Genomic DNA, 16,658 nt, shown 5'->3' with positions numbered 1-16,658 from the left:
CTGAGCTCGGCGCTGCCCCCTACAGGCCGCGTGGTCCCTCCTCGGTCGCCCCCTGACCCACCGCGAGCCGCCCAGCTCCCGCTCGAGATTGCCGCCGTCGCGGCTGCTGTCACCGAGGCCGGGTCAGACTGGAGACTCAATTCCTTACCTATACTTCGCCTCCCCCGAGCTGCTGCAACTGTCAGTCACCCGCCCGGAACCCCGAGGGGCAACTACCGCGCAGGCCTCAGAGCCCGGAACCAGGGTCCTGAGGCTCAGGATCTCGGCCGCTGCGCCTCATTCCTCCCCCAGCCCCGCGCACTGAACTCGTTCCTTCCCACCCAGCTCGGGACGCTCCTCTCTGACTTCCCCAGTGGGTCAGACCCATTTCATACACTGAGACCAATTCCGTTCCCTTGGGCTCCTGATTGATTCAACTAGCTGGAAGGATGCTGAGGCAGGGGTGAAGGCTAGGGTGGCTGGCAGGCTGTGAGGGGCAGAGGACATCAGCAGAGCCTATTTCGTGCCCTCTGAGTCTCCACACAGAAATTTATCACTGAGACCTTCCCGATTCCCCTACCAGGGATGCCGGCTGGCCCTGCCTGCCTGCCGGGCCCAGCCTAGGTCAGGCTCATCTTTTGGGACAGGATCCCACTTGCAGCGTTACAGTCAGCCCCTCCTCTGGTTCTCCTGCACCCACTTAAGGCGGAGTGACTGGCCTGAAAGTCCACACTGGTCGTGTGGCTTCCGCTCGCAAATATCTCCCCTGGATCTCCCTCCCTGGAGCCAGACAAGACCCAAAACTCCGAAGCGTGAGACCCCAGCCCTTCCACCACCACCCCCACGCCACCCCACGCCCCAGGCCTGGGCCCACCCACCTTTCCATCCCAGGTTCCGTGGGCTCCAGCCTCCTACCCTCTCTAGCACCCCAGCCCTTCCCCAACTCGTGTGCTGTCTTTTCTAGGAATGCAGTCCCCGCAGGGCGCGAAGGAGAAACTGATAATGCGCAGTGGGGTGAACTGAAAGACCTGACTTTCATTAGCGTGGTGTTGTAACAGACTGGCCTTTGACGAAATGGGCTTTACGTACGTATACATACTCGCCCTTGCCCCTGAAGCGACATAAAATACTTTCATATTATTCTTGGGGGCGTTTTAATTCTTCAGATCCTCTGGATTCGTGTTTTTGTAACCCATCAGACGAGCTTTTGTACATCTCTTTCCAACCTGGGCCTACACACTAACAGAAATAGTTTTACATCGAAGGACAATGCTTTAGTGTTTTATTCAGTCTCATCTCTTTTCTTTTTTTTTTCTAGTTGTGTTTCAAAATTTTTTTTTTCCTGTCTTGTGATAGTTTTGGAGGAAAAAATATTGAAATAATTCAAATCAGGCTCTTAACTCTGCTTTATTAAATTTATAGTCATAGTAGCCTGTGAATATGCTTCGGGGGAGGGAAAAAAAGAATGCTGGCGTCTTTATTCTTCAGGTTCCCTAATTTTGATATTTTTAATAAACACCCAGAGGTGTCTCTGCCTTTTTTTGTGTTAGTATCTAATCTTTCCTGCATTTACGAGTCACTAATAAAATGCTGTGACAGCCATAGATCCCGTGGCTCTCACTGTGAGTTTCCTGGGCTGAGTAGGGACTTACTGAGGTTTCACCCCCAGGATGCTTTTTTATAGAAGCACCAGCTGATTCACCAGTGCCTTCCAAAATGAGCACCTATCCATCTCACTCTGGACTCCTAACAGGTCAAACCAGGCAGCTTCGTTGAAATAGACTTGGCATTTAAATTAAAATGTTTCCCAAAGCATCTTGGCAGACCTGTAACTAATGATGCCAGAGGCCCAAGGCCTGTGCCAGGTTCCTTTTTATCCCCATAAGTACTTGTCTCCCACAAGCCATTGGTCACACGCCTGCTGATGTTATAGCAGCACTTCTTTATCCCACAAACAGCCCAACTGTAGGTACCATATCTCAGACATGGTGAAGGGAAGCAGCATGTTCTTCTGACATGTGCAATGCTTGGCTCACAACAGGCTTTTTAATAAGCTAATCTCAGATTTTTCATCACAAGTAGTGTAGTAAGTAATTGTTTTTCCTCATTCCTACTTGTCTCTCTGCAGTCACTAAGTGGTTGCCGTCCATTCCTCATATTACACAAGCAATATTATTGAAGAAATTGTAAATATTTTGCCAAAATTCTTGCTGAAGTGTTTTCATGGCATTGTGAAATTCATAGAAGTTGGAGTTAGAAAAAGAGCCAAAATATAATAGTCACTCCTCAGCAAATATTGTCTAATTGTTCCCTCAGACATTTCAGAGCAGGACAATAAAAGATAGGCAAGACATTAATAAAATGCCCATTCTAAATAGCTCCATGATGCTTATGCCAATTTATTTTATCTATTTGCTAATGGTTGGATTCTGGTGAGCAACCTGCTCATAATATTTAAAGGAGATACCTTTAAAATATCATTGTATCATGCCAACAGTACATGGCTTTGTCGCTTTTAAATTTTCTTCGTATTTCAATCCATCTCAGATTTTAATCATTATCACTCTTCACCAAACTGTCTTCTATTTGCATCATCAATTTAGTGCCCAGAACTTGAACTATTCAGACTCCCTGTTCCATAAGAACCTTCCTTCAGTCTCTCAAAATAACACTGACTCAGCTTACTGACTTCTTGCCATCATTTATACCCTTGTAGGTTATGAATTCATATCTAGTTTCCAGTTCACAGGCTCCAGTATTAGGACTCTCCAACTTTTTTTCTGATTCAGTGAGTACTTGGCTTTCAGATTATTTTCTTCCTTAATGTATTATGACAATTTTCATTTCCCAAACCTCAATCACATGTTATTTCCTCTGTTTCTCCAAAGATGCAGTTCAACCTCTGAGCCTTCATATTCAACTGCTGTTCATATGCTTAACATAAATGCTAACTAGAGCAGAAAGTAGATGACCAAAATGCTTTAAGGAAATAGCAGATTATATCAATGTACTAGTCCACACTGTCTACTCATTTGCTTCCTGAGTCAATCCAAGGGGCTGATTTTAATCTATTATGCTCCTACAGCTTAAATTATATTTATTTTATCATGATCCTCAACAACAAGAAATATGTAGCGATTGATTGCCTTTTTTCCTGAGCAGTAATGTGGCAAGTTAGGACTGCCAAAAGTTTTCATTTCCATATTTTCCTCTCTTCTGACACTAAAGATCCTTCACCCATTTTCCTTGGATCCATCTTCCACAAGTGTATATGGCTGCCAAGAAGTTAGGCACTCAGGGAATTACAGCTATGCTTTTCAGCCACTGAGAAACTACTTTGCGAGTTCATTAAGTTTTTTCAGTGGCTATTGGTAGCCTTTTGAGGGAATCTGTTAATCAATGGGAATTTGGAAAGATCATTCTATCAGCAAAAGGATACAATATGAGAGACTATATGAATGAGTCCCTCAAAAATAACTGGTACTTATTACACTGGTTTTATAAATTCTCTCTCATGTATTTGATTGTATGTCTACCATTATTTTATTACAGAAGTCATTGCAAACTCAAATGTGTATGGGGGCCAGGTAGGTAATGTAATAAATGAAGTTGGAGGGATTTGTTTCATAATAGCATCATAATTCATGTTTTTTCAACAACGATATACTTTGCGTATCAGAGTAATACTCTTCCTGATTCACTTCTGGCTTTCTAATTTTGATAGGGCCTTGATACAAGAAATATTTCACTTTCCTCTTAACTCTAAAAAAGATGTGTGAATGTACTGATAAATAGCAACTGACACCCAGCCAGGTGTAGTATGGCAACATGGAATGTTAGATTCAGGTACTCTGGTGAGGAATCTTATTGCTACCTTGAGGGAATCTTGGCTAAGTGCTGCCAAGACCATCTTATTTTTCTAGAGAAGCCAGATATCTGGAACATAAAACGTGTTATTTAGTTAGTTAGTTCATTCTCTTAAGGGAAGGACATCCACAAATTGAGGTCTTCACGTATTGTTCTTTATAAAGTCTATAGAGAGACCTGTTTTTTTTCCTGTCCCACCTCCAAATGGCATGATAAGCAAAGCTTAGCAAATGCCTTCCAAATTCTGCATTTGTTTGGGTCTTGTCAATCTGTTCTTTATTGACAGTTTTATTTTCATGAGTTTTAAGAAGTCAGAATATCTGATGACCACATCATTTTACACATCCCAATATGTGATGTGTTGCTCCCAAACTACTTCCCTTCATCTACCCACTCCCAAATCCCAACCCCAGGAATATTTCATCTCTGAAATCTGAAATTCAGGGATTTACTGTCTAGCCAGAAACTCTGCCCTTTCATCAGTCCCATTCTCTTGCTTCCCTCAAACCCACCTGTCAGTCTTAGCAAGACCTGTACTTTCTCCACACCTTCCCAATCCCTTAGTCTATCAGCACCCCTTTTTATACTTTTTCCCCCGACCTAGCCTGGGCCTCATGACCAAGACCTTCAATTAAACCACATTCTCACTAGCATCATAGATCCCTCACATTCTTGTCCTTCTGCTGTGCCCACCTTGACAATATACAGCTTTGAATAAATCTAACTATGGCTTTCTCCATGCATGCCCCCAGCTGCCACTCTGCTTTGGAAAAAAAATCATATAGCTAGGCTGTGTTACATCTGTATGATTTCTGTCTTCAGCAGAGCCTCTGGTATATTGAACAATATTTTACCCTTTGCTAATTGGCATAAATCTTTATTCTCCAAACTGTTACTCTTCAAATTCCAACTAACCCACTGGCTCTCAATCTCATCAGTTGTCCTAGGATTCCACTTCACAAAATGCAGCAAAAAATAAACTGCTTTAACTTTTTTCCATTCCACTTATCCTTACTTCACCCACCACCCCTGCTGTCTAAGGTTAACCCTAAATCAGAAACCATCTATGTATGTTTTCTATGATTATTGGACTCTTCTGCTCTGATGTGATTGATCTTTTGGGAACAAGGGGTTTTGTTACCCTCTAGTGGGCAGAAGCTGGAATGGGGTCTACCCTGAGTGAGTGGCCAATCCCAGCTTCAATCATACAAGGGCAGGAAGGAGTCAGGGATTTGGAAGACAGCCTTAGACCACTTTCTCTCGGGTCTGGTGCCTCGAGTCTTCATGGGTGCTCCAAGGGACTGAGGAGAAGACTAGGACCTCCAGGAGCCAGGAGGGGAAGAAGTTGCCTTCATCGGAAACCCCATGAAGCTGAGCCTGTGGGCTTTGAGGATAGGGACTTTGTGTTTAAATGTGCTCTTATGGTCTAATTCCCCCAAGTTGTTAATAAAGGGGGGTTAGGTATTAATAGCTCCTCTCAGCGGTACCATCATGTACCATCATGGATAAAGTGACGGCCTCTGAAAGACAGAGGAACTCGTTCTCCCACCCCCACAGCCAGTGTGATGGCTGCAGCAGTGTGAGATTCCAGGGGAAAGTAACTCTCTGAGTTAAAGAGGCAAGTGGTAAGCAGAGTAGACCAACCCCTCAGGGAGCTTCTCTTTCCTTTGTAAACCTTGAAGCACCGAGGCAGTTCTTCCAGCTCTTCTGCCTTGCTTTGTCACCTCTCTTGGTCCCTTCTCTATGCTTTTTGCTTCCTTCCACATATAAATACATTCTAGACATCCCTTCGTAAAAATTTTTCCTCAACTGTCTTTCCTTCTCAAGCTACACCTTCTCACTCTCCTTGCTCCTCACACTGAAATTTCTGTCAAAAAAAAAAAAAAATGCTTTTCTCTCTGATGTTCACTATTCTTTTTGTTACCAGCCTATTGTAACTGGCTTCCATCCCCTTCTACGGAAACTGTCCTCCCAAAGATCATGGTTAAAATCCTAATCAACAAACTCAATGGCTACTTTTTAGTCATTACCTGTCTTGGCATTTACGGAACATTTAGTATTGCTAACTCTCCTTTTATTGGTGAAACTCTCTCTTTCCCTGATGAGATTCTTGGCCTGACTGTGCCCCAGGAATCTTAAACTCAACATACCTTCATTTTAAGTTGTTGAATCTGCCCTTTAAACATCTGTTTTCCTGATATGCTATCCATGCTGTAGACTGAATGAAGAACTCAGCATCGTCTTCCACTCCCAGGGCCTCTTATTCCACTTAACCATCGAGGCATTGTAAATCAACTGAGAAGTATCTTTCAAACCCATTCCCACCAGAATGGCCTGCTTTACTGTCTCATTGCACTATTGTCTATTGAATTTCTGAAATAACCTCCCAACCCTGCCTGCCTCTACTCCCTCCCAGCTTCAATCTATTTCTCAAACCACCATCAGCATTGTCCTGGAGGATCACTACTCAACCCCAAAGTCTCCAACAGTTCACTTTAAAACAAACTTGATTCCCTTTAGGAGATGCACAAGTTCCATCATAACCTGGCCCAATCTTCCTTTCTAGCATGGTCTTCTACCTAGATATGCTCCATACATGTTAGTCATGTCGATCTACTTCTCTGAAAAGGCCATGCAGTCTCAACCTCAGTGTGTTTGCTTATGGTGTTTGCTAGGTTTAGAATTCCTGTTTCCCTCTCTCCATCGGAAGAACTCAGAGGCATCCTTCAAAAAAACACAAATGCTTCCCCCTTTGATAAGATGTTTCTGACTCCAGAAAATTAATTGCTCCTCTAGGCTCTTAAAGCACTTAGTACATACCTCAACAATGGCCCTCATTATAACATATTGCAATTATTTATGTATGAGTCTTTTTCCCCACATGAGCTTGAGATCAACAGAGTATAACTTACAAATCTTTTCTCCATACTAAATGAGCTCATCAGAGTTTGACACTACATAGGATTAATCCTCAAACTCTCTACACCAGCCTAGGACCTGACATATCATATATCCTCCATACATTTGTTGATTTTAATTAATAAGCCTGTTTTAAAATCCATCTTTGCCCTTCGTGTGCTTATAAAACCCTTTTTTATTTCATAAGGCCTCTTTCCTTGGTTCAGCTGAATATGTTTTATTCTGTCCCTTCCAACTTTTCTTCCTATTTTTCCTTGTTAACTAATACAAGTAAGTATATCATGTTGCTAGTATTTATGAATTATATATGTATTGTGTGAAAAGGACTGTATTTGATGCTGTGGGGGGAAGGTGACGGGGAGTTTGGGGTAGGAGAAGGGAGGCTTATTTTTCATTATGTATGCATTACAGTTCTAGTTTTTAAAGTAGTTAAAAATAATAGAGGGAACAGTCCTGGCCCTGCTATGAGTTAGTAAAAACTGTGACCTATCTCTGAGAGGTAAGATTAACAAAGCCTTACCAGACCAGAAACATCACCCCTTCAGCTTGGCATACTGCCCGACTCCTTTCTTAATTAGTTGGAAATTCTAACCATCAACAATACACAACACAAGAGAGGATACAATCTCCAGAAGGTTGCTGTTAAAATGTACAAATTACCTGGCAAAAGGAAGCTTCCCTAGACAGCTCCCACTTACGCTCATTAGCAAAAAATGAGCTAAATGTCACCCTGTTCTTTTTGGCAGAAACATATGGCACTCACATGAGAGAGAAAAGACAGGTTAATCTTGTTACCCAGAAGGTGGCAGGACAAGGTTCAGGGGGGCTACCTCCGAACCCTTATTCCAAAAAACCTTAGAGGGGAGCTTGGGTAAGTGAGGAGAGGTTGTGAGCCACATTTTGCGATTTTATAATCTGGCTCAATGTCTGCCCTGAGACAGAGAAATACCTAAGAGAAGGGTTGGGAGGGCAATGAGACTTGAGAGAACCTAGGCCTTGGAGAAAGTGATGGAGATGGCTTGCTGGACAGGAGTCAGAAGGTCATTCCAGGGAAGCTGGGTAGCCCAAGCGAAGACATATCCAAGTTCCTCTTCTACTCACTAGTCCCTATGCAAATGTTTCTTGCACTATTAAACCTTAGTTAAGACAAGATGAAGAAGAAGAGGCTTTAAATGTTCTTTTAAAATCATGTGATCCTGTAAATAGAGGATCTTGAACCCTATTAAACTGGGACAAGGACAAGAACTAGAGGAAGTGGATAAGCTGTAGCCACAGGGATTTTGGGCGCCACATAAAGGAAATTGTCCCTGCTCTGACATCAGGCACTGATATGCATTACCAACAAGGCTTTGGAATTTCCTTTTCACAAGAACCTTAAGAAGGTAGACAATTATCTACAGGGATGGTATAAAAAGTTCCAGCCTGAAGGCAAAGGTCATAATGAATGGTTCCTTTTGACCTGCTGATTCTGGGTGTTTAATCACAGATTTTTAAAAACTTTTTGAAGTCAAATTAGATGTTAGAATTTTTTTTCAGTTTTCTTACTCTTCATTTTCGTGGAATTACTATGTGGTGTGGTGTAATGAAACGTTTCAGCCCTCTTCCAAACACGTGTTTCTCACGGGGGTGTTCAATTGCCTATTTACTGTTTTGAAATGGAATACCTTTGTAATCATATATTCCTGCAGTTTGAGTTCACATGTTTCATCTAGCTGGTCTAATTTTCTACCTTTTAAATTAGGTTCACTAGTTTATTTTTATCATTGAGCCAAACATCTCAGGATGTTCTCTACTTGGGGTAATTTTCCACTTGAAGAATTATAGAATGACCCTCTTCCTAACATGGTAACTTCTTTGATGCTGTACACTTGCTGTGTTTGTAATAGTTAGAGGCAAGTAAAATGTCTGGTAGAGTACAATATTAATGCTATTAGAGTACATGGAGAAATTTTAAATCACCCTCAATCTCCAATTCTGATGATGGGTACCTGGGGTTTTAACTCTATGTTGTATCCAAAATAGTATTTTGGTTTTTTTTTTTTTTTATCATCGTATTCTCCATTGTCAAACTCAGCAACTCAGCATTATTGCTTTCACAAACACTTTGTACACTGAACCATCTGTATGTTATTTTATTCATCTGTTCCTCTAAGAAGACCTTGTTAATCTACAGTGACATTTCAGCCATAAAAATGATCTCAACTATCTCTGTTCTGTCTCTCTTTTCCTTTTAAACACTCAGCTTAAATCTTAAGTCTTTCATAAGCTGTCTTCTCTGCAGTGGTGAGTAAACATTTCATTCCAACAGTCTACTCTTCTCACTCTTACTTGTAGAGAAATTCAAACCTTCTGTCTAATTTTGGGTGTTAGGAAGCAGCCTGGCTATGTGACTTAACCCCCAGACCCGAGATACTCTAGCTGAGAGTATGAATCAGAACCCTTGCCAGTTGGTCATTGCTAGGTATAAGACAAACCTTTGCGATTTCATTTTCCTCCTTGGCCACACAGGCATAAAAATGGTGACCTGTCTCCTGACCTGCCGCCTGATCTGCCTGCCAGGGTGGATGCAGACCAACATTTGCAAACCTTAACGGACAGTGTGAATGCTGATTGGAAAGACAGCAACTGGAGCTCACAAATAATTTCCCCAAAGGTCAATTAGACAGACCCACAAGATATCTCTGGCACACATAGGAAGTATCAGCCTCATCTATATTTATTGTAATTCCCTTCTCCCTGGTCCCATTAAAGGAGAGTTTGGGGTGCAATAAATATTTCATGATAAAAAGGTCCATGCACCCACTTTCCAGAGCCCCAGCCAGTGACCCCCTTATTTCCATTTCGAATATAATAAAATGTCTGTTCAATCACAGAATATGGATATTTGTTAGTACATACCAACTACATTCTCTTTGCAGTGCTATTGGCAACTGATTCCTATGTATTATGTTGGCTTGGGGGATTGTTTGTATACCCACTTACGCCTCAGCACACAGCATATTATAAAAACGTCTTAGTTTTAAATACAAGCTGATAATTCTGAAGACAATGAAACATAAAACATCAAGAATACAAAACCTAAATCATAATCTCATCAACAAAGAGCTGGGGTAGCTCAACAACCGGAGACTGTAATGAGGAAAACCATTTCCGAATCCAGAAAGGTGGGCAAGTAATAGGGCTCATGGGCTGGAAATAAGATTATTCATAAGCATCAAAATGAAAGAAAGTGTCAGGAGAATTAGGACTTTCCTTGTGTGGCTGGCTTGGGAGCCCTACTTGTTTCTGGCATGCATGGAATACGGGGCAGAGATGAAATAACAAAAACTTATTTTGTTTCCCTGTGTGAGTCAATTTATAGTAATCCAGCCCTCAGGATGGGACATGCAGGCATCATGAGCTAAGCAGGGTATCAGAGAGGTAGCCTCACATCCCTGAACACAGGCCGTTCAGAGGGAGTACACAGAGACTCTGGGGTGGGCCTGCTTTGAGATTTAGGTTTCACAGACTTATTTCATCAAAATTGTGTTTCCAGGATTTGGAGGTGAGATTCCTATGAGTGTAATGTAAGCCTTCAGCAGCAGCTATACTAAAAAAGAGAAGTTTGAAGATAGAAAAGTGAAGCAAAGCGTATCTAGTCTATCAGTGGTAACAAAGCAAGCTCACCTTCTTCTGAGCCAGATTGTCTCCCTCAGTGAGCAAGAGGGAAGGAGGAATGCCATGCTGAGATGAGAAAGAGGAGCAGGTTTATTCCCATTGTACAGATGAGGCACTGAGGCATAATCAAAGTTATATCACTTGCTCAGGGCCAAGTTTGGCTCCGAAGTCCATTAACTTTACCACTGTGGAATACTGAGGAGAAAAAAATGCCAGGACACCCTCCTGGAAAGTCCAGTCCAAAAGGAATGGTAGCTATGAGAACACCTCTACATCTCTATTATCTTCAGCAGATTGAGACCCAGTTCAGTCATCCTGGTCAGCTATTCCCTTGCTCGGGGCACCTGGGCTTGGAGAATTGTACTCCACAAATCCCTTCCTTTCTGTTTCCCTTCCTGAGGTCCCTGTACAAAAAGACAAAAAAACACATCGGTGTTCAAATAGTACTGCCATCTTGGGGTAGCCTTGAGGGTTAACCATGTATCACAGGGAAGAATCAGTGAACATTCAATATGCACCAGGCACTATTTCAAGAGCTTCTCATGCTTCACCTCACTTAGCCCTGACAGAAACTCGGATAAACAGCTAATTTTATTTTCTCCATTTTACAGATGGGAAGGCTAAGGAGGCACAGAAAGGTGAAGTGACTTGCCCAAGATCTAACCACAGTGAAGACAAGCTAAGGCAGAGAGGAGTATGGGAGAAAAGGTCGCAAGCCTTAAATGCAGTGCACAGGAGCAAACCCAGTCCTCTGTGTTACGAGACTGAGGGGGATGAGGATTCTTGGCTATGGGAGAGAGGTTGGGGCAGAGTTGACTTTTGCTCCCGCTGCTGCTGGTCCAGGCAAAAGCCCTAGTGGAGCCTGAGGTGAGTCTCATCAGTTTAGCACCTGACCTTAAGCTCCCTTGGAAGAACAGTAGTATTCCCTTATTTGCAGGGGATATGTTCCAAGTCCCCAGTGCATGCCTGTGCTGCAGATAGTACTGAACCCTATATATAACACAATTTTTTTCAATCTTATAACTGAGAAGGCTACTAAGTGACTAATGGGAAGGTAGCATATACAGTGTGAATATGCTTGACAAAGGGATGATTCATGTCTCCCGTGGGATGGATGGAGGGGGATGTTGAGAGATTTAATCAAGCTACTCAGAATGTTGTGCAATTTAAAACGTATGAATTGTTTATTTCTGAAACTTTCAGTTTAATATTTTTGGATTGCAGTTGACCATGGATAACTGAAACTGAGAAAAGCGAAACTTCAGGTAAGGGAGGACTACTGTAGTAAAGGAACAATTGACATGAAGCGAAGGAGACACAAGAAGAGAACTTTTAGCAGCGATTTCACCCTGGGGATGAGGAAATGGGAAGAGCTCACCAGGGGACTTTCTCAAAGCTGCCTGGCTAGAAGAAGATTGCGTTTTAGATGATAGAATGACTTATCCAGAAAACCCAACAAATCCTCCCCAGTCAGCCTGTGATAAAAATGAGTTCAGCATAGTCACAGAACGTAAGGAATGAGCAGGACCAGCTACGTAGTTTGCAGGAGCCCTTTGCAAAATGAAAATTCAGGGCCTTTTGTTCAGAAATTACTGAGAATTTCAAGAAGGTAACAATAGAGCATTAAACCGAGTTCTGAGAGCAGGACCCTGTGCGACCACATGGGTCACCCTTGAAGCCAGTCCTTGTTCAAGACATGTCTGGGAGAAGCTGGCCAAGTATAAAAAGAAACTCACAGAATTGTAATTGCAGCTCTCAGTACTAAAGCTATAACGGCAGAATCTGTGCTCAAATGAGAGAGAAACTATAGCAGATAAATATTAGAAATAAAGTAGAAAAATAGACATATGGAAACTATGGAATCATAGGGCAAGGGATTGTAAAGATTATTTCTACTTATAAAAATTAATCATATACTGGGAGAGAAAAAATGCACTTGAATTAATGCAGGAAACAATAGCATGAAACCTACAAAACCGTATTCTCATAGGACAACATAACAAGATAATTATACTTAAATAGGAAAAATGGAATTGCACAGAAACAAATCACACAGATAAACATTAAAAATTTCATATTAATTTGTGTAAAGCTATAGTAACAACAAATTTAAATAGCCTGAGATGCTAGCAAAAATGTACTAAAAAGGAAATTTATCTCTTAGATATACATTAATAAGAAAGTGAGAATAAGAACATCATTCATTAATTCTGTATTAAAGAATTCTAAAATGGAACAATGTAATGAACCAAAACAAAGTAGGAATATATAAAAATACAATAGACATTTTAAATATAAAGGAGGAACAATAGGAATAAACCAACAAAACAATAGTTTGCATATTGACAAAATGGACAAAATTGATAAACTATTGACCCAATGAAAAAGAAATTACAAGTTAGTGAAATCAGGGAAAAGACAATTAAAACAGCATAGATTTTATTAGGTGTTAAAGAGCATTGTTCTTAGCTATAAGTGTATAGCTAATTGAGCAATCATGTTCATATGATTTCTTACAAATAGGTAATAAAACATATGCAATTAAAAAACATGATCAATTCCTGAAACATAGATAGGAAAAGTTAGATATTATGACCCTGATGCAGTAACTGGAGAATTTTTCTAAGCTTTGAAAGAATAAATAATGCTTTATGCTGCTTAAATTGCTCTCCAAAAATATTTTTAAGGTGTTATGTTTCCTTAGGGAACAATGTTTCTAAAGTAAATCTGTTGAGCCTCAAGCTTGTCAGGGCTAGACAATCATTAATGAAACAAAGGTGCAAAACCTTAAGCAAAATTTTAGCAAACGAAACGTAATAGGTTAAAAAATTGTCCAATATGGAAAAAGCAGAATTTACTCCAAGAATGTATCATTAGTATATTAGAATAAAATATTTAATAAAATTAATCACCAAAAATAAGCAAAACAAATACAGCAAAATAAATAAGGATTACTGCCTTAATAGAGCATAAATGCGTTAACAGTAAAAGCCAAATGTAAATACTAGCATAATGTACTTTAAAAGGAAACAATGATATGTAAATACAATGAATAAAATTTTGTTATAAATTCTGTTTTAGCAAGTTAATGCAGCTATGTCTAAAAACTAGAAATAAACAACAAACCACAAAAGTATTAAGGAATTCAGAAAAATATCAGACGGTTTAACAGAGTCACAAAATTCAATGCCATTTTTGTTTGTTTTTTTTTTACTTTTTAATTTTTAGTGACAGGATCTCACTCTGTTGCCCAGGCTGGAGGGCAGCGGTGCAATCATAGCTCACTGCCACTTCAAATTCCTGGGCTCAAGCGATCCTCCCACCTCAGCCTGCCAAGTAGCTGGGAGTACAGGCATACACCACCATGCTTGGCTAATTTTTTCAAAAAATTTTGTAGAGATGGATTCTTGATACGCGGCCCAGGCTAGTCTTGAACTCCTGGTTCAAGATCCACCTGCCTTGGCCTCCCAAAATTGCTGGATTACAAGTGTGAGCCACCACACCCAACCCCAAGGGTATTTCTTTATACTAATGACACACCAGTAGAAAATACAGTTTTGATTAAAACTATGAAAAAAGTTAACGAAATCAACTCAGAATAGATTGATTAAAAAAAATGTAAAACCCAGATGAAAAAATAAAGGAATATATAATAAATAAGCAGAAATCAGGCATTTGGAAGGCACAAAATTAGAAAAGATGACAAAGAAAACACCTGAATTTTAAAGAATGCAATACTGATATTGCCATAATGGTATAATGTGGGATACTGTTACATACTATATTAAGTGATAGTATACTGTACTATTACAGTATGTACATACAGTAGTGTACTATTACACCAAATACTATTACATGAATTAAATGTTTCAAAGTAGTTTTACATTAACCATGTTTGAATGGATTTAAAGTCTCATTTTTTATAAAGATACTTCTGTTTATGAAGAAAGAAAAGGAAATGCTATGCTATATTGCAACATGACCACAACAGTTACCAAATTTTGGTTATACAGTGCAATTGCACCACAGCTATCACTTAGGAAAATTCAGCTGTACTTACTCTCATCTCTATTTGATGTAAGTTTAAATGCTGCCAAATTGTGTTTTGTCTTTCTCACCTAAGAGTCCAGGAGAAATTAAGTCCCAATTCACTAAGACAACCATTCATAGTATGTAATATATTAATATTAACTTATTTCCTTAGGATCTAGGATTGTGTTAGCTATCACAATTTTTTTTCTTAATTTTGGGAGAATTGGGAAAACAGTCACCACAATCATTTTCTGTGTTCTGTGGTTCAGAAGAAGATTCCTACTAAATTTACTAAAAATTGACTCATGCACCTAGAATGGGTGAATTTTAGGTTGTATAAATTATACCTCAATGAAATTGCTTTTTTTTTTTTTCTTTTTTTTTCTTTTTTTTTTGAGACGGAGTCTCGCTCTGTCGCCCAGGCTGGAGTGCAGTGGCCGGATCTCAGCTCACTGCAAGCTCCGCCTCCCGGGTTTAAGCCATTCTCCTGCCTCAGCCTCCCAAGTAGCTGGGACTACAGGCGCCCGCCACCTCGCCTGGCTAGTTTTTTGTATTTTTTAGTAGAGACAGGGTTTCACCATGTTAGCCAGGATGGTCTCGATCTGCTGACCTCGTGATCCGCCCGTTTCAGCCTCCCAAAGTGCTGGGATTACAGGCTTGAGCCACCGCGCCCGGCCTGAAATTGCTTTTTAAAAAAATTATTTATCTGTTAAAAGAGCAAGTGGTTTCCTCTGAAAGAAAACCAGACACCAAGACTGTAGAACGGTGTTGTCCAATAGAACTTTCTGCAGTGTTGGGAATGATCTGTATCTGCATTCTTTAATATTGTAGACACTGGTTGGTGTGGCTTATCACCATGTGAAATCTGCCTAGGTAGTCTAACTGAGGAGCTGAATTTTTTATTTTATTTAATTTTAATTAAATTTAACTAGCCACATGTGGCTAGTGGCTAGCATATCAGATAGTGTGGCCACAGAGAATTTTAGGGTCTCACCTAAGGAGACTCATCAAGGGGTGTGAGTTGACCTCCCAGAATTTTTTTCAGGAAAACATTGGCTATACTAGAGTCCTAGAGACACTAACTTCACCAAAGTCAAATTCTCTACCTTACACTTCTTCAGAAGCTGTAATGCCAACTCAACTCATTCCCACCTCCACTGACCCCTCATCAAGAGCCCACGGTAGAGAGTCTACATGCTAACAGCTGCTTTATATTTCAGTTTGAGAAACACTCCCTTCACAGATGAGGAAGCCATGATCCAGAAACCTTCATAACTGGGCTGTTTTATTCCTTAGACACCATAGATGCAATGCCCAAACCCTAGGGGCTTCTCACAGGCTATAGAAAATGTTTCAGATCTTAAATAAATAAATAAAATATTGGTTCAAAAATATAAAAAGGGAAAAACAAAATCAATGAATTTTTTATTGCAAATTTGTTGGAAACTCACTTACTTTTCAGCAGAAGTGAAGTTATTATCACTGACTGGGAGTATGGTTAATATAGTTAACATGATGTTGGGTGAGTTCCCACGATTAGTGTCTAGGGCATTTGAAGGTTTCAAAGGATGTTAAGAGGTCTCCCAGCTTGTCGTTATTCTTTTTAGAACACTTTCCACATTTTATTTACATTTTAATACTAACTTTAATCTTAAAGTCATATGTTCATTCATCTATTTCTTTTGTATTGGTTTTACTTAAACTTGAATGCATAAAAAACAAAGACTGTAAACAAATATTTAATATACGTGCAACTTATAACACAAAAGAGCTGCTTTGATCAGAAACCCAACTCCCTGCCACCATTTGTTTTACAAATACAGATTTCAAAACAATTCTGAGCATATTTTTAATTCCACCAGTGGCCAGCACCTGCATCTCTTCAAAGATTAACAGTCAGTAGGAGTATTCATCACACCTGCTATTTTTAAAATAATTTAAACTGCAGCTCTTTCACCAAGCAAGGGAAGATAAAAACAAGAAGTCCGTTTTTCTTGGGATTAGTTTTTGGAAATGATTATTTTCTGACACTTCTCGCCATACTCATGTTTTCTTTTTTTTTCCTTTTTTTAAATGAATGTATTTATCATACTTTAAGTTCTAGGGTACAGGTGCACAATGTGGAGGTTTGTTACATATGTATACATGTGCCATGTTGGTGTGCTGCACCCATTAACTCGTCATTTACATTAGGTATATCTCCT

General features: G+C 40.1%; 1 pseudogene; it reads left to right on the top strand.

The window, feature by feature from the left end:
- Positions 1-16,658, top strand: part of LOC105505808 — a 192,009-nt pseudogene that overhangs the window by 5,398 nt on the left and 169,953 nt on the right.

The sequence above is a fragment of the Colobus angolensis genome, unplaced genomic scaffold (genome assembly GCF_000951035.1).
Source record: "Colobus angolensis palliatus isolate OR3802 unplaced genomic scaffold, Cang.pa_1.0 Scaffold129, whole genome shotgun sequence".
Classification (NCBI taxonomy): domain Eukaryota; kingdom Metazoa; phylum Chordata; class Mammalia; order Primates; family Cercopithecidae; genus Colobus; species Colobus angolensis.
Note: the sequence above shows the minus strand (reverse complement) of the source record. Positions and strands in the feature narration are given on the sequence as shown.